This window comes from Grammomys surdaster, unplaced genomic scaffold (genome assembly GCF_004785775.1).
Source record: "Grammomys surdaster isolate TR1022 unplaced genomic scaffold, NIH_TR_1.0 126278, whole genome shotgun sequence".
NCBI lineage: Eukaryota > Metazoa > Chordata > Mammalia > Rodentia > Muridae > Grammomys > Grammomys surdaster.
In genome coordinates this window covers 1,804,132-1,828,981 of record NW_021621078.1, presented here as the reverse complement: position 1 = coordinate 1,828,981, position 24,850 = coordinate 1,804,132, and the positions used below count along the sequence as shown (strand labels likewise).

The window sequence follows — 24,850 nt, the reverse complement described above, 5'->3', positions numbered from 1 at the left end:
GCTTCAATCTATATGGCCAGAGTAAATTCAGTTAACAGTCTATAGCTACTGGAATGGGTAGTTAGAATCCAGACCAATCTTGCCACTGACACAAGGTCCATCACCCTCTCTCTCTCCATTCTCATCTATCTGGAAAAAAAAAACAAGATATGAAATATGACATTTGTGTGGCCCATACTCTGTCTTCTGGGAGCTAGAGCTCAGATTTATTGAGGCAAAACGTGAGGCTTGTTTGGAGAAGAGAAAAGTACCCAGGATGTGCTCACCTTCTGGGAACGTGGTGAGAAGATGCTACAAGAAAGGGAAGCCATTCAAGAGGGAGCAAACAGGTCATAGCTGCCTGGAAACCAGAAGTCTAAGAACTACAAAAAACTGCATACAAATGGGTAGTTTGGGCAAATTCTCCAGCACCATCTACCTATCATCTATAGGTCCATGTATCTATCCATCCATCCATCCATACATCCATCCATCTATCATCTATGTATCTATGTATCCATGTGTGTATGTAAGTATGCATGCATCTATCTATCTATCTATCTATCTATCTATCTATCTATCTATCTATCTTTCCATCATTGATCTATCTCTGTATTAATTAGACACGGATCCAGGGGCTAAACACATACTCTACCACTGAGCTATACCTGAGCCACTGAAAAGGAATCAGATATATGAAGCAAGATGAAGGCTAGAATGGGTAAGGCAACCCCCAAGGAGTGAAAGAGATGGAAAAACTTAGAGATTGCAGATAGCATTTATAGCTGAGTAGGCATTCATCGAGTCAGTTTCTCATCTACACGTTTATATGACAAACTACCCTGTGCCAAAAGCTGGGGAAGGGCTGAGAGCAGAGACATGGGGAATGATATGATGCCCCTGCCCTCAAGGGGCTTCCAAAAAAGTCAAGATAAAAACAGGTGATAGCTCTGGTTATCAGGTGCACAGGCCACTGGGGAAGCACAGAAGGGCAAGTGTCTCTAATTGCAGGAGGAACTCCTCAAGCAAGGCTGCAAGGAGGGATGATGCTGTAAGAAACCTTGAAAGGCAGGGGTGTTGCTTGGGCAGATAGAGAGGCAGTGTGTAGGGCATTCTAGAAGGGAATAGGGTGGGCACAGATCTGGAGATATGTCATGGCCAGGATCAATTCAGGAACTGAAATATGGCCAGAGCAGAGGACAGGCCACAGACAACAAAACACATCTCCCTCTAACCGGCTTTACCGCCTGACCTTGAAACAAGATGTCTTTCCACTTTTGAGAATGTCTCCATATATACAGTGAAGGCACTGAAATCGGACTTTCTAACCCTGGCTGCTGGAGGAGGGAGTGAGCATCCTGGTGCCCAAGCTATTTAAGGAAGGAGGAAGTAGCTCCTGGCTAGACTTTTGGGCCAGAAGACCTTGCAGGTCCTTTCCAGTCATGAGTAACTGTTGCTCTGGGAGCCATATCAACCCCATGGGGCCATGCTAGGCTGCTCAAGTAGAACATCTGCTGTTTCCTGCATCCCAGATGGGGCCTTTGCTGGTTTAACAGCCCTGTGATGTACAGTCACAGGCTGAGTATGGACCATTCCTCCACCTCTGTCCGAGTGCCTGCAGGGCTGATGACTGGCAAGTGGTCATTCTCAGATCATAGTGGCCAACTCTGGGTTCTACTTTATGCTATTCCAACTCTGTACAGAGCCAGTCCTTCCTGGGCTCAGAAGCTGTCTTACTGTGCTGGGACGCAATGGCAGCATATGGACAGCCAGGCAAACGAGCCCTGGCTACAGACCAGAAGCCATGATTACCATGAATATCTGTGGCCTTCTCATCTTGTCACCATTGCTTACTCTGCTGAGAAAACTGAAGGCTGGAGGTCTTGAAGCACAGAGAAGGAACATGGACTCAGGAGCCAGACCTCCAGCTTGGCTTTGTCCCTCCCTCAGTTGGCTGGGCTGGAAAATGTTATATAGTCTCCCTAAGCATCTGTATCCAACAAATACTTCTGGAGGCAGTAGTGATGGACTCATGACACACGGAGTAGATGATGGGGTTAATACTGAAGCCCTGATTTCTAAATCAAGTGGAATGAAAATACGTCTAAAAGATAAGGAGATGGTTTGGGGCGGGGACACACACACACACACACACACACACGCACACACACACACACACACACACACACACACACACACACACACACAGACACGTTCATTCTCAGGGAAATGCTCATTGTCTCAAGCACAGACAAGACTTAAGGTAAATTCTCTCTGATTCACACATTTCTTGCATAGCTGTTTGTAGTGACCATACTATGCTCTAGGAAGCTTCAGACCAAAGAAGCCGATCTCCTGGTAACCCAGTAGGTGGTACATACTGTCTCCTTGGACTTTAGCAATGCTCCCCCACAGCCAGTTCTGGAAGCCATGGTTACACTGGCAAAGAATTTGGAGTGAGGCAGGCCAAGGACCCATTCCAGCTATGCCATTTACTTTAAGCAATCCAACTGTCTGAGACACAACCTCCTCATTGGCCCATAGGAAGTCAAGTTGCCAGCTTGCTAGTGCCCGGAGAATTACTGATGCTGATGTAAGTACCTTAATGGGATATTTCAGTGAACAACCAGAATCATCAACCCAGCCTGCCACATGTTCTAGAGACTCCTACTCACTGTCTATGTGGGCTCAGGCAATGTACTGTCTCAAAATTACAATGATGAAATATTTATCAAATGCCTCTTGCCATGAGCTCAATACTAGACACCCTGTTCCTGGGAGATGGAAGGCCTCTCTCTGCTAAATGAAGGGAAGATGTAGGGGCTTCCAGGTGCTTTGTGACAGTGTCTTATGTAGCCCAAGTTGATCTTAAAACATATCAAAGCTGGGGCTGGCCTTAAACTCTTGACCCTTCCTGTCCTCACCTCTCTATTGCTGGGATAGCAGGTATGTGACACCTCACTTGGAACCACAATCTCTTTGTATTCTGAGTATTTGTATAAATATCTGTTGCCTATGGCATGTCCAGCCATGCAAAGGATGTGGTTAGAGTTCTTTGGGCTTACAAGAAGAGGAAGACTTGGCTTCAGACCCTGGCACCAAAAGGAAGAACAAGGAAAGGAGGGGGTAGGAAGAACAGAGCCCTCCCTCTCCAACAATCAAGCCAGCTAGTGTCTTCTTCTTAGAATCCCCATCTTGCAGGTCCTGTGAGAAATACCTTTCTGTAGCTTAAGCTTCTCCGTCTGTGGCTTTTTGTCACAGTAGCTCTAGCAGACTCAGACATGCTTCAAATGCCCATGGGCAGCTTCCTAATGGAATTTAGTTTGCATTCTTGTTGTAAATATATTTTTTCTCTAGAACCTTAACCTAAATTTTTTTCTTGTAGCTATTGCTGGTCATCCAGGAAAGTCAGATGCTACATTTCAATTCAAATGAACCTACAAAGTGTGTATCCCCATGGAAATCCCAGACTCCCTAGGAGCTGAGATGGATATGGTAGGCAAGTTGAAGGCACTTGCTTCTTTATTTCTTACAAGTGTTTGTGCTTGGGGGCCTTCTTTCTCTGGGGCAGTTCAATCCTGAAGGGTCCCATTGGCTGGTACCAGGAAACTCTCATTACCATACCCTGGCCCTCCCCAATCCCAACTATACCCTCCGAGTGGTAAGAAGGTAGTTATGGAGAGTTTTCAGGAGTTTGGCTAAGCCACATGGAAACTGGGGATCTGGAAATTGATTTGTTTAACCACTTTCTGGGCCTGTGTACCCTGATGAAGGTGGTTTGGGGCCTGTTTTGAAGTCAGCTGTGCTAGATGACACTCAAGAGTCCCTTCTAACACTGTAGGATTTGGTGTTTAGTTTTCATCTTAAATCCCACTTTTTTTCTTTTTTTCTTTTCCAATGTCTCTATAGCCTGCTTGTCCAGAGAACAGATGAAGGGGGGGGGAGGGAGGGAGGAAGGGAGAGGGAAAAGGAAAGGAAGAAGTAGAGGGAGGGATAGAGGGAGGGAGAGGGAGAGGGAAAAGGAAAGGAAGAAGTAGAAGGAGGGATAGAGGGAGGGAGAGGGAGAAGGAGAGGGAGAAATTAAAGCAGTTCCTGGGACATTTTGCTCTAGAGACATATACCACACAGGACTTCTCTGGGAGAGCTGTTGTCTCCTGAGTTGATGTCTACCTTGGACACAATTCATATCTGCATATGCTCTTTCCAGACTTTCACAATGGAAATGAGACTAGAACCAGGAGTTAAGTCCCACACAGCCACACGGAGCCGTGGAACCCTGGTTATCCAGCAGCTGGAACAGTCCTTGTGGCATGCCCTCTGCGAAAGCCAGCTTCCTCCCGTCTATCTGCTCTGCTGTGTCTCTGGGCAGCTTTAGCCTGCGTAGATGAAGGCTGACGTTGCATTACACAAAACACTGGAAAGCCTGGCACCTCCAACTTAACTTGGTGATAAATGACTTGGGGAGCTAGTTTGGGTTAGTGTGTGTGTGTGTGTGTGTGTGTGTGTGTGTGTGTGTGTGTGTGTGTATGTGTGTGTGTTTTGCATGGGTGTGGATGTAGTGCACTTGTGTGCCTCTTACTTGAAGGCATATGTGTGTATGTACGGGTGTATGAGAATATGTCTGGATGTCCAATGTTACCTTGATCACTCTCCACTTTATTTATTGAATCAAATCTCTTAACGAACCTAAGCCTGCCACTTCTGGTTAGCCTAGCAAGCCTACTTGCTCCGTGGATCCCCTTCTGACTTCCTAAGTATTGGGATGAGAGATGGGTGCCACATCTGTCAGGTTTCTATATGGGTTCTAAAGGTTCAAACTCTACTACTCATGTCTGGGTGGCAACTTCTTAACTCATTGAGCTGTATACCTAGCCCCAACACACACACACACACACACACACACACACACACACACATATACACACACACTTCTTTTTGATAAATCAGATTACCAAGAGACACCTTGGTCTCTATGCATCCCAGCCTGGCTTCTGGACTTGGTTTTCTTTAAGCAGGGCACCCCTGCCAAGTCCTGGATACCATCCTGTAAAAGGAAAGTAGGTCATGGCCATGGGTGGGAACTCTTCTGAATACATCAGTGCAGGGAGATAAAAACCTGCCACCAACAAGGCAGGCGGCACGTGGGCACCCATGTGACCACTCCTTGTCTGAGGCCGAAACAGAGCCTGCAGTTTCTGGGGAATGCATTTTATTACAACCACTGCTATGCCTGGAGCAATCTTTTCCCTTTGAAGTTAGCAGCTTTTTAAAAGGAAGGTGAAGTTCGTAAAAAGCCATGGTTGTTATACAACTACACCATCCATTTTTTACGAAGTTTGGGCAGAAAGAGTCCCTCCCTATATTTTCCTGAAAATGGGGGCCCAGAGGTTGCCAATTCTGGCTGGGCTTCTTCTAGCTTCTGCAAAGGCCACTGACACAGCATCACGGCTTGACTGCTGAGCATCCTCAGTGACTGCCTGTTGACATGGTGATTTGTGCGTGGGTTGCTGACCCCATGCTACGGAGTGAGCGACATCAGAGGGTTCACCAACCTCCGTGCTGTGAGCATCACAGTTTTGATGTGATTTCTCTTAATTTCTTCACGCTGCTACAATACCAGTGCCCCAGTCTCAACGGCATAGGCAGCTCTTAGTGTTCATGGCATGTGAAGTTGGGAAGTTGAAGACCATGTCTTGATCCTTGCTGCCCTTGCAAGGCAGTGATGGTAACAGAAGTCCTGGGGGCCTCTTTTTATCAGAGTACTAATCCCAGTCAAGAGAATTTCACCCTCACAACTTAACTGCCTCACTGAGACCCCTATCTCCTAATATATTAGGTAGGTGGTCATGTTTGACAAATAGCACAGGGCTGTGAGCATCCCAGGAGAGCTGGGAATGTGACCCAATACAAATTTGTAAATGGACTTACAACATTATGAGGGTGGGTCTTTTGTTTTTTTGTTTTTGTTTTTGCAATTAAAATTTTTTTCTAACTATTGTATGGTTCTCTAGAACAAACTTCATAGATAGCAATGCCACGTTATCCTGTCAAAAGGTCATGCTTAAAGAGAGTTAGGATGTCAACACATGAATTCTTGGAAGGGAGGGAGATAGGGTCACAAGCATTCAGACCACAACACTTCCTTTCCACCCTTCCCTGGTTCCCTCTGGTTCTCTCTCATCAGGACACAAAGCTCTGATCCCCCTTTCTTCTACTCAGCTGCCTTGCAGGCCTCTATCATCTGAAAGTGAGGGTCAATGTGAAACACTGGAATATAAGATCTAAGATACATATATCCACAGAGACAGGGACACCATCACCCCACGTGATGTCACTCACAGTTAGAACTACACACCTAGGCAAAGCCTCCCAGGACTGATACTTTCCCCTTCCTCTTTGCCAGGGTCTGTGTTCATCTAGGCGCAGGTGAGCGGCATGTTGGCACTACTGCCTGCATTCATCCTGGCTGGCTGGAGAGGGAGTTCCCTTTATTGGCAGTGTTGGAAGGCTAGCCAGAGCAGAGGCGAGCGGGGATGACTCATGCGTGTGGGGTGGGAAGTGGTTCTTTCCAGCCCTGAGAAATCCTGCTCTATTTCTACCACAAATCATTTTTAGAATGAGTCAAGACAGAAGTAAATTCTATGAGTGTAGGAGGAATGGGAGGAGGGGTTTAGGGGCCAGGGAAGCCCGTGGGTGACCTGAGCTCAGCTCTCACCTAACACTCTTCTCCAGTGTTTACTCTGCTGCTCCCGGGATTGAGCCCCAGCATAGACATAGAGGGGTCCTTGGTGGAACCTTCTAGGAAATGGTCCCACCCAAACTTGTATTTTAGGTTACCATTGTCACACTATGAGAGGGCATGTTTCTGTTATCCAGGCTACACATTCTGTGCAGTTCTGGGGAGCCAGCCCTGGGACCCAGGCATATCTTAGTGTACAGACATGGAGAGTTCAGTTATGTCAAACACAGAGCTACTAAACAGCCTGACACCTGCACAAGCATAAGCAGCCATTAGAGACAAGGGAAGTTCGGCTTCCAGCATGCCCTCCTGCCAGGGAAGTTAGCTGAGCTTGATGGCTGCCCTGCAAAGCTGGGCTCAAAGTTGCTAGAGTTAGAACTACATGTAGCAGGGTTTGAGTGACAGAGGCATTGATTTCTGGAATGAAGCAGACCTGATGTTGCCACTTAAATGTTTGACCTTGGGCATGTTCTTTGACGGCCCCAAGGCTTCAGCTGGCTTATGTGGTCAATAAATACAATAGATGCTGGTGGGTGTTACCAGCAGAGCTAAGGAGAATGAAAAGAGATGTACAGTGGGCACACACTGGGGGTCCCATTGTTGTCTGCAGTCTGTCCCAGGCTGTTGGGGGGGGGATGGAACATACTCTATAGGGTCCCAGCACCTCCTCTAGTCATCATAGCCTCTCCCAACACTCATCACTGGGCACCTTCCCTGTGCTGTGTCAGAAGCTTCTCATCTGTCACCTCACTGAATCCTCCCCCACTGGCCTGGATGCTATTATTATCTCATTTTACAAATGAAGAAACTGGGCCACAGAATGCTGAAGTCATTACGATGCAGACCCAGCCAGTCGATGAGAGTCCCAAGTTGGAGCTAGGCAACACAATGAAGGCTATCAGGGGGTTTTCATGATCTCAGGATTTCTTTCTGGTTTTGTTCTTCCATCAGAGTCCACAGTCCAGGGGACCTGAGCAGGAGTCTGAGGTAGTGTGCTGGTAGGCTGGTCACAAACAATCCTCTAGGCTATAAGGCAGAGCTGGTTCAGGAGAGGGCCTTGAAGAAGCCACACCCCAGTACTGACAGTCTTGTGGACTCTGAGGCTGCCCTGGGATCCATCACTCACCCTGAGAGATGCTGAGGACCTGGGAACTCTGTGAAGGACGATGGTATGGCTCTGGGCAATGCTGAGGGTCTGACTACAGAGATTCACTGTCTCCTCCTTGCTCCTCTCTCCTCTGCGGCCTCCCTTAGGCTATTCTTGACACTGGAGTGACAACATGTTGGCCACTGATTCTTTGCTCAAATTGTGCCAGCTCTCCACATTTTGTCCCTTAAGGCACATACCCATAGTGGCCTGCTATCCCTGTGGGATGTGGCTTCAGCTCCTCTGTTTCCCATGCTCACTCAGTGTTAGCCTCTTCCTTCTTTTGGAGCTGGCCAGTCTAGCCCACACTGCTCTTAGCTATTTATGATGTCTTTTGTACTTTAACCTGGAATACCCACAGCCCAATCCTGATCCTAATATGCACCAAACTCACCAATTCCCCTTATTCTAATTGATATGTAAATCTGAGGTCTTTCCTGAACACTCCAGTTAAAATTGTGACCCTCAACCCTGGGTGGGGGGGGCAATGAGAGTTTTGCAGGCCATGGAGTTCTTGTCTGCTTTGCCCACTGCTGTACAATCAGTGCCTTGAGCTCTGCCTGGCACACAGTATGTGTTCAATAAACATTTGTCAAATGGATGGACAATAAAAGCGGTCTTGAAGTGTCTCCATGCCATTGTGTCTAGTATGACACATAGGGTCTCAGTATATGTTTCCTCATACACATGAAAAAGTGATTCTAATTTTTAAGCATGGTTCTTGGTCAGAAGACAAGGCCATAGAGCTGTGTCCAACTCCCTCGAACCCAAGTGGTAAGTAATGTTTGGTACCCCACTTAGTGCTGTGCCAGCTTCCTCTACACACTCTCTTAAGTCTCTCTAGCTTCCAAGACTTTGCATGCACTTCCTCTAGGAAGCCATACTGACTTCCAGAGACTGAGTTAGACCTCACCTACTGGCACTCTTCCAATACAGCCCTTCCCAGAGTTTCTCATCTTCCAGTTCACTTGATGCTGAGCCCACTAGACCGCAGGGTAGCAGCAGGACCTGAAGAGTGAGGAGCACTTGAAGTTGTCCTAGGAATAGATAACTGCCCCCAAACAACTCCTGCTTCCTCTACTTCCCTTCCTAGATAGGGGTCCAGGGCAGGACGGGTTGGGTTCCCACATCAGAGACCTAAAGCTCTTTCTTTGAACCCCAGCATTGGAGAGGATTCTTTCAGGTCCTGCTATTGGATGCTCCTTCCAGACCTTCCTCCTAAGTGGCTGCCCTTTGTTGAAACTGAATAGCGAAAGGCTTCTTGCACGCAGCAAACTACCTGTCAGGGAAATGGGAGAGGTGTGGGTGTTGGGCAACTGGTCAGAAAGCAAATGCTGAGCTCATCTGAGAGGCTCTGCCAGAACTTGTGCTGGTTTAGACCTGGAGTTCTCAGTCTGAAGGAGGGTTTGTCATTGAGTTAGGCTACCTGCCTGGACTGCTTACAAAGCTGCAAGAGGTGACCAGAGGCTGGCAGGAATCAGAACAGAAATAGCTAGGACCAGGCGTAGGTAGGGTATCTCTCACTCCACACGGAGCCTTTATCTTGCTAGTTCATGCATCCTCCTCCCTCAGTCAAGATGTCCTCCTAAGCGTGCTCTCTGTCTATTTTATGGTTAGCTCTCCCAAGAAAAACATTAAAAGCGGGACACTGGCACACGCAGCATCTGTGTTCTTAGCTCTTTGGGTAACTCTAACATTCTGAAGGGTTTCCCCCGCACTAGTCACAAGGCAGGGGCACATGTGTGATCTCATTGACTACACAGACAGCGCTGTGAGGTGGAGAGCACAGATCTCTCATGATAGCACGGGACATGGAAGTACAGGTAGTCAAGGGTTAAAGCTTGCATGGCCAGCTTGCAGCAGAGCTGTATTTGAATGTAGGTCTTCATCCAGATTCCGCCTGCTTCAAGCATGCTATCATCTCCTAAGGATTATGCTTGCTTGACGAATGGGTTAACTGGTTACTGGGTGCCTAATTAATATGATTTGCAGAATATCAGTTCTTGAGCAGAAGAAAATACAGGATAGAAACCTAATTAAGGAAAGACAACTTTTCTTCTGTGGTTCCCTTCCCACATAGTGTGATTTCATTCATGCAAGAGTCAGCGTTTCTCCCCCAACTCCCTGTTCTCTTACCATGAGGGGGCACTGTCACAGTCTGCTGCCCACCATTGTGAAGTGAGTCTATAGAGTTCACAATTAGGTATGGATGGTGGTGGTGGTGGGGTCATTCCATACAGACATATCCCATCCCTAAAATCAACATTATGGCTTTGCATTTGTTTTTAATATTATTTTTCTAGTGGTCCTCAGCCTTAGCAGAAAGACAGGGATGCATTGTCAGGTATTCTTGAAAACCCTAATAACCCTTGGATTTAAATCCACTTCCTGTAACCCAGGACACTTACTCTATGAGTCCACTATGCTCGTGGGTTGTGTCCACACTGGAAGTATCATCTGAGGAACATGTACTCTGCCCTCCTGGACTTTGCAAGTGAGCTGGGGGAGACTGTCAAGCCACGTGACACCTCTGGCAATTGTAAGGCAGTGCCCTGGAACACTGTGATGAATTGGGCAATCACAGAGTGATCCTTTAGAATCAATATAGCCCTGGATAGTTGCCACACACAAATGGAAAACCCAGTCTCAGAATATTGGATTTCAGTAACAAATACTATCCACATTAACCCTGAACTTGTACACGCTAGAGTTTATTCTTTCTTCAATGAATCAGGAAGTCTTTCATGAGTTCAAGGAAACCACAACTGCCTTTTATTTTTTACAGCCCAGTGTTGTGCTTAATTTTTCCTTAGCTCATCACGACTGTAACCCTGGACAAAGGGTGCTATTATCCCCATTTCACAGATTTTAAAAAATGAGCCTCATTGGATATAAAGTCCTGTTTCAAGATGACTTAAGTTGGATTTAAACCTAGTCTGTGTAGCTGGGAAGCCAGGACCATTCCCACACAGCTCACTGCCTCTCGATAAACTGAAGAGTATTAAATCCTCCTCCGGCCTTCATCAGAACAGTCCTGAGTTGTATGGGAGCTCCCAATTTACAAATCACACTTTAGCACATAATCTCCTCCATTCATCTATTTCCTAGCTGAGACCTAGCCCTTTCTAGTCCTTTCCTACTGCTGACATGGCTCATGTTGCCTAATGGTCTTTCAAGCCAGGGCCATTTGTTTATTTCCTGAGCATTGTGGGGCAAGGGAGTGACAGGGTACAAGAAAGCTGCACTGACAGATGCACACTGCCTGCCTGCCTTGTCTGCATGCCATGTACTCCTTCCTGCCTCATACAAGTCAGGATTACAGAGTACAGGGCAGAGCAGAAGGACATGCCACATCAGGTATACTGACCAAGTGGACATGTTCTATTACTGAGAACACACAGGTACACATGCATTGCTCGAACACACACACACACACACACACACACACACACACACACATTCTGGGGAGAGATGTAAAACAAGGCTATTCCCAGGAGAACACCAGCCAATGATAGTGTTTTCCAAAGCACGGTTTAAATTGAGATTTTTCAGTTGCCCGTTCATGAACCCTTTTCTTGAGTTTCATAATGACTGTTAGGATAAGCATAACGAGGACACTAAATCCCAGTTCCCTGGATTCTATGCCTAATTTTCCATCCACAGTAATGACATATAGTTTCCTCTGAAAACATACTGAAGTAAATGAAATGAGTCAGTTCAAGGAAAAATATTTAGTAAATAACAGCACTGCAGTGTTCAGTAATGGACAAGTTGGGGACACCTTGACCTTGAGAGTACGGTGTGGGCAGAAGCTGGGGAGACTAAAATGGAAAAGCTTGAGGCTGGCTTCCAAGGAGGCTTAGAGCTTCAAAGAAGTGATGTCTTATGTGCTGGCTCCTAGACAAAAGAGATGGGAAAAGCCCAAGCCCCGTCCTATCATTAGTAATTATGTGCGGGACCGGCTATGCGCCACATGGAGGGATTCAATGTACAGGAAGGATTCCTCTGGGAAGAATTAAACACATCTTTGAGGAGGTGAATATAAAAACAGGACCCACTGCTGCTATAATCAAACACTCTTCTAGGGCCATTTTTTCCACTTAAAAAGAAACTTTTTAGCATGGGAAATTTCAAACAGGTAAAAGAAGAGAGAATAGCATTAAAAATTCTATCTATCTGTCCCTGGTCCCCAGAGAAAATATTTTCTTTTTTGTAATTTGTGTGTGTGTGTGCATGTGTGCATGTATGTATATATGGGTGCACAAGTGTGTGTGTGTGCACTAGTGTGTGTATGTATGTGTGTGTGTGTTTGTGTTGATGTATATGAGTGTGTGTATGCATGAGTGGGTGTATGTACGTATGTGTGTTTGTGTTAATGTGTGTGAATGTATATATGTATGTGTATGTACATGAGTGTGTGTGTATGTATGTGTGTTTGTGTATGAGTATGTGTGTGCATGAGTATATGTATGTATGTGTGTGTTTGTGTATATGTGTATGAGTGTATGTGTATGAGTATGTGTGTATGTATGTATGTGTGTGTATGTGTGTATGTATGTATGTGTGTGTTTGTGTGTATGTGTATGAGTGTGTGTGCATGAGTATGTGTGTATGTATGTATGTGTTTGTGTGTATGTGTATGAGTCAATGTGTGTGTGTGTGTGTATGAGTATGTATGTACGTATGTGGGTGTTCTCATCTATATGTGCACACGTTGCGGCCAGAGGGTATCTTTTTCTGTTGTTCTCTGTCTTATTTTTTAAAGACAAAGTCTCTCACTGAACAGTTGGCTTGGCTAGCTTATCAATGAGCTCCATGGATCTGCCACTCTGTATGTCTCTCCTCCCTGCTGCTGGGGTTAAAGACATGTGCCCCACACGTGGCTTTTACATAGATCCTGCGGATCTGAACTCTAGTCCTCATGTACCCACTGAGTCCTTTCCCTAACCCCCCACTTTGCCCCTGTATCATTTATAACCCTCTAATGCAATGGTTCTCAACCTTCCTAATTCTGTGACCCTTTAATACAGTTTCTTGTGTTGTGGTGACCCCCCAACCACCAACCATAAAAGTTATTCCATTGCTACTTTAACTGCTAATTTTGCTGTAAGTCATAAAATAAACATCTCATATGCAACCCCAAAGGAGTCATGACCCACAAGTTGGGAACCACTGCTTTAACTGAAGGACCACACAAACCAGGAGTCAGGAGATCTGGGTTCTCATTGAAGGTCCACCATAGATGTGATGTGTAGCCTCAGAAAAGTCAACCCATAACCTCTAAGACCTGTTTCTTCCTGTGTAACATGGAAGGGATAGATGGAATGATCTCCTGGGAACCCCGGTCACACCAACCTGCTTCTACAAGTTGATAAAATGGGAATGATGTTGCATACTGCTAGGCAAAGCACAGTGCTGAGTATGTCGAGCCATCTTTATGTTCTCTGTGCAATCTGTCCTGTAGAGGTGACCTGGGATGGTGCGGAGGGACTAGTGAATCCCTGGGGGCAGATGCTTGCATGGGAGCAGACACCTGGAGTCCTGTCCTCAGCAGGAAAGAGAAACCATGATATTGGCTTTGTACTCTCTATATGTGAAAGTGACTGTGTCCTGTCTGGAATATACACTGTAAAGGCATGCTAGGTGTCCAGTACTGACTTGAGAAACACATGTGGTCAACCAGAGTGAAAATGGAGGCTCTCAGGAAGCCCAGGAAGTCATGATTTACACATTGGGAGGTCTTTTTCAGTCAAGGTAATGAGACCGTTGTTTACACGAATAAGCACATAAAATGCTTAGCTCAGTGCCGGGCACAAGAGGCTTTTAATGGGGTTTTTATTTTTTTCTGTTTTCCTTGGAAGACATTTCACTAAAGGGTTTAAGAGTGAGTTCCCACACACATGAATATACAGAGAACCAAGGACTCGTCTGCTTCATCAGGAAAATCTATGCTCCCTAATGGCACACAAGAAGTCAGTGACTCTCGTTTAGAAAGAATAGCTTATTCTGGCCACAATTCTCTACCCTGTGACACTCACTGCCCCATGATGGCTCTTGCATTCTGAGACCTTGTGCTTCCAGCACATGACTTTCAGAGTCAATGATCACTTTCAGAGTCCTGCCACTCACCCTGGCACCCTCACCACCTCAGCCTCTTCGCTCCTGTGAGAATATGGGGTCTTGAAGAAACAAGGTGATGCCTGAAAGCACCTTTCTGAAGAGCAGAAAGGTTCTGAACAAGACAGGATGTGGCTCTGAGTTCCAATTTTGACTCCATTACTATGTGACCTTAAGACCCTCCTTGAAAAGCTCTGGGCCTCAGTCACATTACAAATACATCACGTGTATCACAAGAGTGGAGGATTAATGTAGCTTATCCTATGATGACAATAACATAATAATTATACTAACATAGTTCATAATCCTACCCGTCTGATACAGTCTCGGGCATCATGAGGCTTCTCAGTCAGATCCTGTTTGGATTCCTGCTCTGGCTTTAGTAGTTCTATTGATCTGTCAAAGGTTTCATGAGACTAGATGCCAGCACACATGCATCTGTATTTGAGAGGCTCATAATCTAACGAGAGAGACAAGGAAAAGATCAATTAAAGCAAAGTAAGGTGCTTAGGGAGTCCAGAGGAGGCCATCAAGATCCTAAAGGGGCCAGGACTTCAGTTCATCATCAGAAGAACATCTGCTTCCAAACTGAACTGTCCCTCATTCAACAACTGCTGCTGAACTTGCCAGGAGCCCCAGGCTCTGTGCCTTTATCAGGGAGGGCTCAGGATAACAGACTATGCCCTCCTGCAGTGCCTGGCTGGTTGGCTGTGGAGTAAACAGTTCCAGTAAGGAAACAAAGCATGCATGTGACTAAACAGGTATGTTGCTCTGCAGGAAGCACAGAACTGAGTCTTAAGAATAGCAGGACAGGGACGTGCTAGGGAGAGATGTAGAAGGCTCCCCCAGGAGGTGGCTGTGGAGCTGGGAGCCAAAATTGAAGACTGTTCTGTGTGAGAAGTAGGAGAGTGCTGGTGATATGGGCAAGGGTGCAAAGAAACTGGGAGGAGCCAAGACAGTAGGAGCTGTGCAGCCAAGATGGACGCTGGGTCCTGCAAGCCTATTAGGAAGCTGGGGAGATACATCTTGGCATGAATGCAGGGGCTGGGGGCACAAAGCAATCTGATTTAACACTTTAAAAATGCTCTGGCTGTCCATAGTGTTGTTGCACACTTGTAATCTATACTTGGAAGGTGGCGGCAGAAGGATCACAAGTTCAAAGCCAGCCTCAGCTACATAGCTATTTGAGGTCAGCCTGGGTTCCAGTAGACTGTCTCAAACAAAACAAAGCCAAGCTATGCAAAGTAATAATGAACAGCACCCTGATGCCCTAGCAAAGGATAAAATGGAGAAATAAAAACTCTGAATACATGAAAGCAGGTTTGGAGATGTGTCATCCAGGCAAGAGGGCAAGGAGTCACATAGGTAGAGAGAAATTCCTTGTTGAAGGTATACTAGGCCAAATGGCTGATGGCTAAGATGAGGAGGAAGAACGAGTCAGAAGGATGGCTAAGGACAGAGCAGAGGGAGGTGCTCTGGCAGGAGAAGGTAAAGACAGAGAGACTTGGGCACACAAGCATCTGTGAAGTGAATAGCACGGTGTGTTAAGGACACCTTCCACACAGTAGACTCTCATGAATTTTGGTCTTGCCATCCCTTCATGTAATTCACATGAGGGTCAAAGTACTGGCCAGACTTACTCAACTCAGGCAAACAGTGAGCAGAACAGACCTGGGAGTAGCTGGGAAAACAGAGCCCTGCAAGTCTGAGAGCCATGCTGAGTATGCTGGGCTCCCTCTGGTTCAGAAGGAAACAAGGAATGTTTTTGACAGGATTCCTCCCATCACCTGGGTGGAGAGCCATAATCTCCATCTTAGGGATTGGGTGATTCAGGCTGAGATAATCAGAGATTTGTTAAAGTCCTCAAGAGTGAGCTTTTGGCAGAACCCAGTCTTTCTGTTTTCCTAAGTGTTCTCCAGCATAGCTACTTTATCTACCAGACACTACCAACCCAGGCTATTGGACTCAGAAAGTTTTCAATAACCTACAATTGTGGGACTGCATGAGGGTATCCTGGGTTATGGTTGAGCAGGTGCCTAGAACCCCGAGACTCTGCGTGAGTACCGGCAGGAGTTCGGCGCCCTCCAGAATCCAGGGTCCTAAAAAGCAGTCATGTCTTCAAAAAATTACATTGTTCAGTCACATAGGCCAGACTATAGGCCTCAGGCCTTAGGGATTTACATACTAATGAAGGCCAGAGGGCAGAGCAAATTAAGCATGCCTCCCCCAGATCCTCCCCCTTTCTCCCTCCCTATATAACTCGGGACTGCCCTGAGTTCTGGGGGGTACGCCTAGATCCATCCACCATCCGCCATGACAATAAACCTTTCTGGAACCAAGGACTTCCTCGTGTCATTGGGGCCTGCCACCGCCAAGGCCTCTAGGCCGCTGGAACCATAGGATTCCTCCCGAATGTGGGACCTGCCGCAGCGTGGAAGCCCCTCCCGGCCCCCACCGCTGAGGAGGTCTTTAAATTTTCCCCGCATACAATAACATAATGCATGCATACTTACATACACACATACATACATACATTAAAAAAAAATAGGACCTGAAAATATATTGGTCCCAAAAAACAAAAGGAAAAAGAAATAGAATGAATGTTTATTTGCATGTCTATAAAAATGTCAGTTTCATGTCACACCACCTTCATTAGCTGTTCTGTAGAGTATTTTTTATTATTAAAATTTCATCATAATAAAAAGAAGGTTACAGACTGGAGTCTGCAGTAATACTAGGAAATAGTAGTTGGGGAATCCCAGACAAAGGGAGGGGTTCAAACATTTGTAGTACAACAGCTTCAAATGTGGACTTTAAAAAATCCTTTTGCAGCGTTTCACAACAAGATGTTAGATTTCACATGGGGTAAGTTACATTTCACATGGGTGAAATATTATTGCGCGTGTGTGAGCCCGTGTGTGTGTGTGTGTGTGTGTGTGTGTGTATGCTTGTGTGTATGCTTGTGTGTATGTGTGCGTGTGTGTGTGTGTGTGTGTGTGTGTGTGTGTGCCAGACATAATGGTCAGAGACAGAGGATTTTTTTATCCAGCTACTAGCTCCCCTCCTCTCTCTTTTATAAATTTATTTGTAAAAAATGTTTCTAGAAAGCAGAAACCAAATGGAGAACAGGGACTCTTCTAGAAAACCAAGGCCCGGGTCTGTCCTCCCCGCAGCTTCGGCTTCCTCTCAGTGGCACTGTGGTCAACATCTGTTTCTGAGCAACCTTAAATGCACTTTCCTTCCTGCACAGCTAACTTCTGCATCACTGAAATGCCACCTTTCCTCGGCCTGCCTCTAGCCAAGTGGAAGGTCAGCTCCTGGGTCACCTTAGCCTTGGTGCTCAGTGGTCTCCACCCAAGCCCTACTCCTTCCCCAGTTGCTTGTTTGGTAGCCCAAGAAAAGGCAGAGCCCAGCATCTTGTGCCCCAGATCTCTATATGAGGAGTTGTCTGGGCCCAGCATCTACCACCAATTAGATGAGATGGGGACCTTGGTGGGCCTCATCAACCTTTGATTCCAGTTGATGTCTTGTGGGGCCCTGTGTGTTAACAGTGCAAGACTAGCACGTGGCTGTTGGGTTTTCTGGGCCTGCTGTTGGGGATCACTAAATTTAAGGCTTCCAGATCCCTGGTGGGAGTAGATCCCAAACTGCTTTCTCAGTACATTTGCTCCAAACTTCTGAACTTGAGGGCAATACTAAAATAAAAGAGTTTTCTATTACAAAAAAAAAGAAAACCAAGAGCAGAAGAGTCACTCACTTGTGTCTTCAGCTCCCCAGAGGTCACAGTGACCCAGGTAGCTGCCTAGGGTAGCAGGAGTGAGCCTACTCAGTTATGAGCAGGTGCCTGCAGTGTTTAAGTAGATGGAGGCCAAATATTCCCCAAGAAAACCATCAAGCATGTTTCAATTTTATGGCTCATGTATTTGTCCATTCATTTATCCATCTGTCCATCTGTCTGTCCATTCTTTAGTCTGTCCATCCATCTATCTATCCATGCATCTATGCACCCATCCATTCATCCATCCACACATCCACACATCCATCCATCCATCATGCATCCATCCATCCATGCATCCATGCATCCATCCATCCATTCATCCATGCATCCATCCATCCATCCATCCATCCATCCACACATCCATCCATCCATGCATCATGCATCCATGCATCCATCCATCCATCCATGCATCCATCTATCCATCCATCCATCCATCCATCCATCCATCCATCCTACAAATGGACATCTATCCTGTATCAAGAGTACAGACATCTATTTTTAGACAAGGTCTCTAGTCTTAAAAGGTCTTCGAACTTCCTATGTACCCATTGATGATCTTGAACTTTTGATCCTCCTGCCTCTACCTCCCCAGTGCTGTGATTATAGGGATGACCCACCATACCGGTTTGCACACTACTGAGGATAAAACCCATGACTTTGTGCATGGCAGGTAAGTACTCTATCAACTGAGCCACATTCTCAGTCCTAACATTTGGAATATGTTTGTGAATAAAAAGAGGCAAAGGTCTCCAAACTTCAGGGAAATGAAATCATCGAAGTTATGCACATGCAGCTGGGTGATGAGCAGAACACAATAAATTCAATAAGTAAGAAAAAATATGCTCATTGAGTTAACAGATGTCAGCAGTAGAGATAGGTGAATAGAACTGAAATGCCAGAGAGAATAGGGTGTGCTTTGCAGCTAAAACAGAATGGTCAAGGGTGGCTTCCCTGAGAAGAGGAGATCCAACTTGTGCCTCTGTATTCAGACTGCAGTGCAGCAAGAGTGCCAAAGCCTTGAAGTAGGAGTATGCTTGAATAGCCAAGTGTCTGTTCAAGGTGTATTGGGAGGTCACTGGGGCGAGAATGGCTACATGAAAAGGTCCCAGCAATGAGGGAAAACATATGCAGTGCTTTAATGACTACGGCTTTTCTCTGCAGGCCACGTGTAATGTTATATACAAGTTGTGAAATAACTCTCTATGCCCAACAGGCTGTAGAAGGAGCTGACACCCCTCCCCAACCTCTCAGAACATGATTGATGAGCCACATGTTGGCACTTCTTGAGCTGTTAACCGGTAAGATTATTGGGAAAGAAAAGGGGTCAGAAAATAGGTAGAGTGCTCACTGTTAGTTAGTTCAGTTGACATGGTGAGCTCCAGGCTCAGTGAAAGGCCCTGTCTTATAAAGTAAGGTGGAGGGCAATAGAGGGAAAGCCCCATCATTGACTTTGACCTCCATATGTGCACTCATGGGCAAGTACACCCATGTACACATCTACACACACACACACACACACACACACACACACACACACACTCACACACACACTCACACCAGATATTAATGTTCAAGTGAGAAGAGAACCCTAGTCCTACTAAGCTCAAAGCCCTCCTTATGTCCCACCCTACAGCCTCTGGCTTCTTCTATAGAATCTTGAAGGTAAAATGGATCTGGATCCACTAAACAAGTTTGAAAACTCTAGGTGGAAGGCAAAGATTGCAAGTACCCAAGTTTCAAGCTATGTGGTTAGATAAATTGATGCTGATGACTATGTATATCCAGTGGTCATACACATCTCTGTGTTTGGGTGTTTGCTTCCTGTTGCAAGTATGGCAGACTGTTAATACTTGCAAGTGCTGTTACTTGTGCCAGATTTGTTGTGTGGTATATTTTAAGGAAGGGTCAATTTAGTATTTGTAGTAAATTAAAAATGCCTTGACTATGTGAGAGAAAGAAAAAGACATCTCTTGGGGTAAAAGTTTCTAAATGTTCTTGCAGCTCACAAAAATAACTTCCAAATGATATTATTCTATTGTCATTAGTCTCTATAATTCAATGAAGCAGGTTCTGGTTTACCAAGGAATTGGGGTAAATGCTTATGTTTAGAAGTCGGAGCAGGAAAGAGACCAAAACCACTGTTCATTATTATGTGCTAGGAACCAGCTGCTTGCCTATTTTAGTTAATTCTTTGACTGATGCTATATAGTTCGAGGACTGTTGTCCCCATCTGACCTATGGGAAACCGAGGCTCAGAGGACACAAGTGACATACTTAAGACCACAGAGTTCATAGATTTAGGGTTCTATCTCAGACCTGTAAGCATAACTACTGCACATTTCACCCAGGTTGTCTCTAAAGGGTACAAGGTTGATTTCAGTAAGTGATTGAATTATGCTAAAAGAAATTCTCTTTATTGATCCCTGATGTATTGCTCTTTGTTGAGTTTCAGTTTTCTAATCTACATGACTAAGATCTATCTCCCTTGAATACTTTAAGACAAGCAAGCCAGGTACCATGATGCCACAGTTCGATGGCTAATCTTGACTGTCAACTTAACGCAGCTGGGCATAAGGGAACCTCAGCTGAGGAACTGCCTCCATTAGATTGTGCTGTAGACATGTCATTGGGGCATTCTTCTTGATGGCTGATTGATGTAGGAGGATTCAGCCCACTGTGGGTGATACCATCCCTAGGCAGGCAGGCCTGGGTTATATAGGAATGGCAGCAGAGCATGAGACTGGGAGAGAGCCAGTATGCAGAGTTCCTCTGTGGCCTCTACTTCAATTCCTGCTTTGGTTTCTGTCAGTGATGGAGTGTAGCTCATACTTTATCCTAGCAACAGAAAGCAAACCAAGATACCCTCTGTTCAGACAGGGAGTCTGAGACTTGGAGAGATTGAGTATGAACCTGGCTAGATTAGAATAAAGTGTGGGAAGAACTTGGGCATCACTGTTCCCTTCTGCACTCTCTTCCCAGGGAAAGGAAGAGTAGCAAAGTCTGGGCCTCCCTCACCCTCAGGTTGTTGTGTCTCTTGAACAGAACCTGTGCTGCTCTCCAGCTGTACCCAGCCCTCTCATCCCCGCTGCCTGTCTAGCTGTACCCAGCCCTCTCATCCCCACTGCCTGTCTAGCTGTACCCAGCCCTCTCATGCCCGCTGCCTGTCTAGCTGTGCCCAGCCCTCTCATCCCCGCTGCCTGTCTAGCTGTACCCAGCCCTCTCATCCCCGCTGCCTGTCTAGCTGTGCCCAGCCCTCTCATTCTGCTAGTCATTTATTAGGCATTCTGTTTCTCTTCCTTCATCGTTTATTTGCTCTTGCCTTTCATTTTTTAAGAGGTGAAGAAAATGCAAATCAGCAAATGAATGTCATGCATAATACAGCCAGCCCATCACAGACAGCGCTGTGATAGTCGGCTCTGTTCTAGGACAAATTGGTCTTCGAGGACCTGACACACCTCTTGCATCTCCTGTTGTATTGATGCAGTCCCAGCCTGGAAAAGTCCCAGGCTTTCTGCCCAAGACCTACCTGCCAGAAAGAGCCATGCAAGGGGGCAGTGAGAGGGCTTAGTGAGTAAACGTGCTTGCTGTGAAACCTGAAGATCTGAGTATGAACCCTGCGTTGACATGGCGGAAGGAGAGAACTGACTCCTCTGGGCTCCCCATGCCCACGGTGCATGCACACACAATAAATAAAAAAGTGATAATTTTTTAAAAGAACAATGGAAAGCCTGCTTTTGTTTGGTTACTGTGGTCAAGCTTAATAAGTGGATTGAGGTCTTCAGTGTCCTCAAAGCCATAGAAGAGATGTCTGCTGAACCCTAGGATGTTGCAGAAACCCCCGTAGTGCACACAGCACTGCTTGAGGCTCCCCACATTCCAGGCCTTGGCTGTGGGGACTGCCTGACCTTATCTGCCCTCTTCTGCACTTCCTTCTCAGTCTTCTAGCTCCAGTCTTAGCATTCACCTTCTCAGGCCTGGCCCAGCAGCTTTGATTCTTTACGCTCCTTCCTTCACAGTGAACTTGACAACAGGCTAGGCTATGCCTACATCTCTCTCCACTCTTACAATGCGCTCACAGACTGAATTTCCAGTGCTCTCTCAGCCCTTGGATTTCCAGAAAGTTCTTTTTTGGCCTCTTGTATCAGTTCTGATGTGTCTTTGTGGGTAGATCCAGATGTATCCAGATCCCGCAAGGTGAAATGCGAGCAGGCTATGTTGTGCTAAGCCACAACAGAAGTGACAGGGTCATTGACTGCATTCAGGCTAAGTATCTGTCCATTAGGCACCATCTCAGCAAGTAATCACATCCACAGAGATAGATGAGATAGATAGGGCCACATACCCGCTTTCCAGCTGAAAAAAACAGGTTTTAGAGAAAGCATACAAACTTACAAGATTACCCGTCTCACAGGAGAGAAGGCTGGAGTTCATAGGCAGAGCTGGGTGTTCTTAGATACCTAGGAATCTGCAGTCCAACCTCCTAGCCACTATGACCAGACTGAGACCTTGAGTGTACAAGTGAACTGTTGACTGTGTCTCTAACTAGGTCTCAGTCACTAGAAATCATGAACACAAATGCATGTGCACACATGTAAACACACACACACACACCCTCCTTATTTGCATTTTGGAGAGTTTTCTGAACTAGCCCTGAGTGGAAAGTGAAGGACCATCACCAAGTCAACATTATTAATGCTGCATGGAAGCCATCCCATTCATGAGCACTTAAGTTGATGATTGTTTTGCATCTCTTCACATATGAACATAAGTGGTTACAGAAGGAAACAGGGGTCCCAGCCTGAAGAGAACTGATTGGCATGGGTTATAGATATGACAACTTTGGATGGCCCAGGGGCTGTGGCTCTCAGGGATGAGGCTTTGGTTGGAAGAGCCTCTGATGACCATCTAACCCTGGACACTCTGGTTTTCATGAGAAGAATGTGTTGGTTTGATATTTTAAAAATACATGGACCATTTTGTTTCTTCTGAGCACCGTGGCTTCTCCAAGTGTACAGGTGGAAGGTAACTGGTCTCCAAGGAGATGCTGAGGCCACTGAGCTGGGATAATTAGATGAGGAAGCCCCACCACCCCACCTGTGGTCTGCACAATGACACCAGCTGCTGGCTTCTGATATTATGTGGGTTCCCAGGATCTTGTTTGACGATTTTTTCCCCTTTAAACAGGCCACAGAAAGCAGATGCAGATTTTTCTAATGCAAGTTTCTCAAAATCATTTCCATCAAATTGTTAATGGTCCTTTTACTAGGCGCTCTGGGACTCAGAGGCCACATCCACCAGCTGAGACCCTCACGACTGCCAAAAAGACTCAGATGACCATTCTAGAAGTGAGCAGCTCTAGGTTGACAGGGAGAGAGAGCTGAGCAGGAGTTTCACGGGGTCTGCCTAATAAGGTCGGGTCAGGGGAAACTGGTCTTCTGCTGCCTCTCCCATTCCAAAATGCAATTTTCAGCCATGACTGTGCCATTCCCACATCCCTCAGGGATTGAAGTCTTCCATCTGTCTCCTCTATTTTCAGGCCAATCCCTAAGTCTCTTGGATTCATCTAAGAGCTCTCTTCCTCCCTATTCCAAATCCTTCTACCATCAAACTTTATGCAGGCTTTGTCAACCCAGGTGTACTCTGACCTCCAGAGCTTTGCTTAGGCTATTCCCTATCCCTGAACATCGATCTCTCCTTTTCTATCTTAATGACTTCCAGTCAGCCATTGGGGGTCTTTGCTCCAGCACCACCTCCTCCAGGAAGCCTTCCCTGACCATCCTCCACCCCACTTCACAGGCATGACAAATAACAATCATCTGAGTTATCCTCAACTTCCAAGTTTTACAAAAAAGGTTCAAGATGGAAGGACAAGTCTCACCAGAACGATGAGTCAGAAGAATAGGAGTCAAGAAAGCAGGTAAAATTGCAGGGTCATTGGTTCAGCCCTCACCCAGACATTCCCAGACATGTGCCAGCATGCACAGCAACCAGCCAAAGCATATGCTGCAACACTGCTGGATTCGTGATGGGGGGGGGGAGCTACAGGTGACTTGACATCCTTCTCTTTTGTTTATAGGTTATCTACATGTTGCACAATAAACTGGATTACTTTAATTGACTAGGCATTATAATTTGAGAAAAAAGTAAGTGCTGAGTATGGGGCTCATGGGGAAGAGACCTGAAAGAAAGCTTTCTCAGTGGGCCGGTGGAGGACCACAGCCTGGTTCAAAATGCATAAACAGGGCCTGCTAGGGTGATGCTCTCCTGGATTTCCAGCACTTGGAAGGCTGAGGCAGGAGGATTGCTGAGAGTTAGAGGTGGCAGGCAGAGGTCACAGGTAATTCACACACTTAAATCTTTATACTATTTTATCCCATGAGTCTGTATCATTGATATATCATTTCTAAAGTGTGTGTATGCATGCATGCATGCGTGTGTGTGTGTGTGTGTGTGTGTGTGTGTGTGTACAGTACTCCTGGAGACCAGCCAAGGGTATCAAATCCCCGTAGCTGGCATTATAGCAGTTATGAGTGATAGCATGTGTGCAGAGAACAGAACTTTCGTTCTCCACAAGAACAGCGAGCCTTCCTCCAGCCCTATAATTTAAAAAGAAAGAAAAAACTATAACAGAAAAGACTTTAAATAGGATCAACTATACTGTAATTAATAATATAGGATTTCAAGTAAACCATGTGAAACCCAAATTTGATTTTCTGGCTGCTTTATTAGAATAATTGGTTAAGACTTTTAATTTGGAAATGATTTCAAATGTAGAGAAAAGCTACGGATGCTATGAGGAGTGGCACCAGGAACACCAGCACACTTCGCTCACAGGTACAGCTCCTGTCAGGAGTCGCTTCCATCCGATTCCTGCCCAGTGACATTTAACTCAGACTAGGAAAAAGGTATTTTAGGTTCAAGTATCGCTTTTCATACTTCAGTGACCATTTTTTTCAAATGCACATACTCTCTCTTTTCTTCAGTTTTAAAAATGATTTTATTTCAGTTATTTACTTACTTGTGTGAGTGTGAGGTATGCTTGTGCCACACAGTGTGAGTAGAGGTCAAAGAACAACAGGGAGATTTAATA

The 24,850-nt window shown here is 45.8% G+C and overlaps 1 protein-coding gene and 1 long non-coding RNA gene across 4 annotated transcripts in view; one reads left to right on the top strand and one right to left on the bottom strand.

Annotated features, from left to right (window-relative positions):
- Asic2 (acid sensing ion channel subunit 2) overlaps positions 1 to 24,850 on the bottom strand; it is a 1,057,576-nt gene that overhangs the window by 206,974 nt on the left and 825,752 nt on the right. The window lies entirely within an intron of this gene.
- LOC114613920 lies at positions 14,639 to 23,663 on the top strand. Of its 2 annotated transcripts, none has more exons than XR_003710241.1 (3): positions 14,639 to 14,743; positions 18,974 to 19,058; positions 23,557 to 23,663. It is a non-coding gene; the product is annotated as an uncharacterized LOC114613920 (long non-coding RNA). The 2 variants fall into 2 exon arrangements; XR_003710240.1 differs by lacking the exon at positions 23,557 to 23,663 and adding an exon at positions 21,186 to 21,435.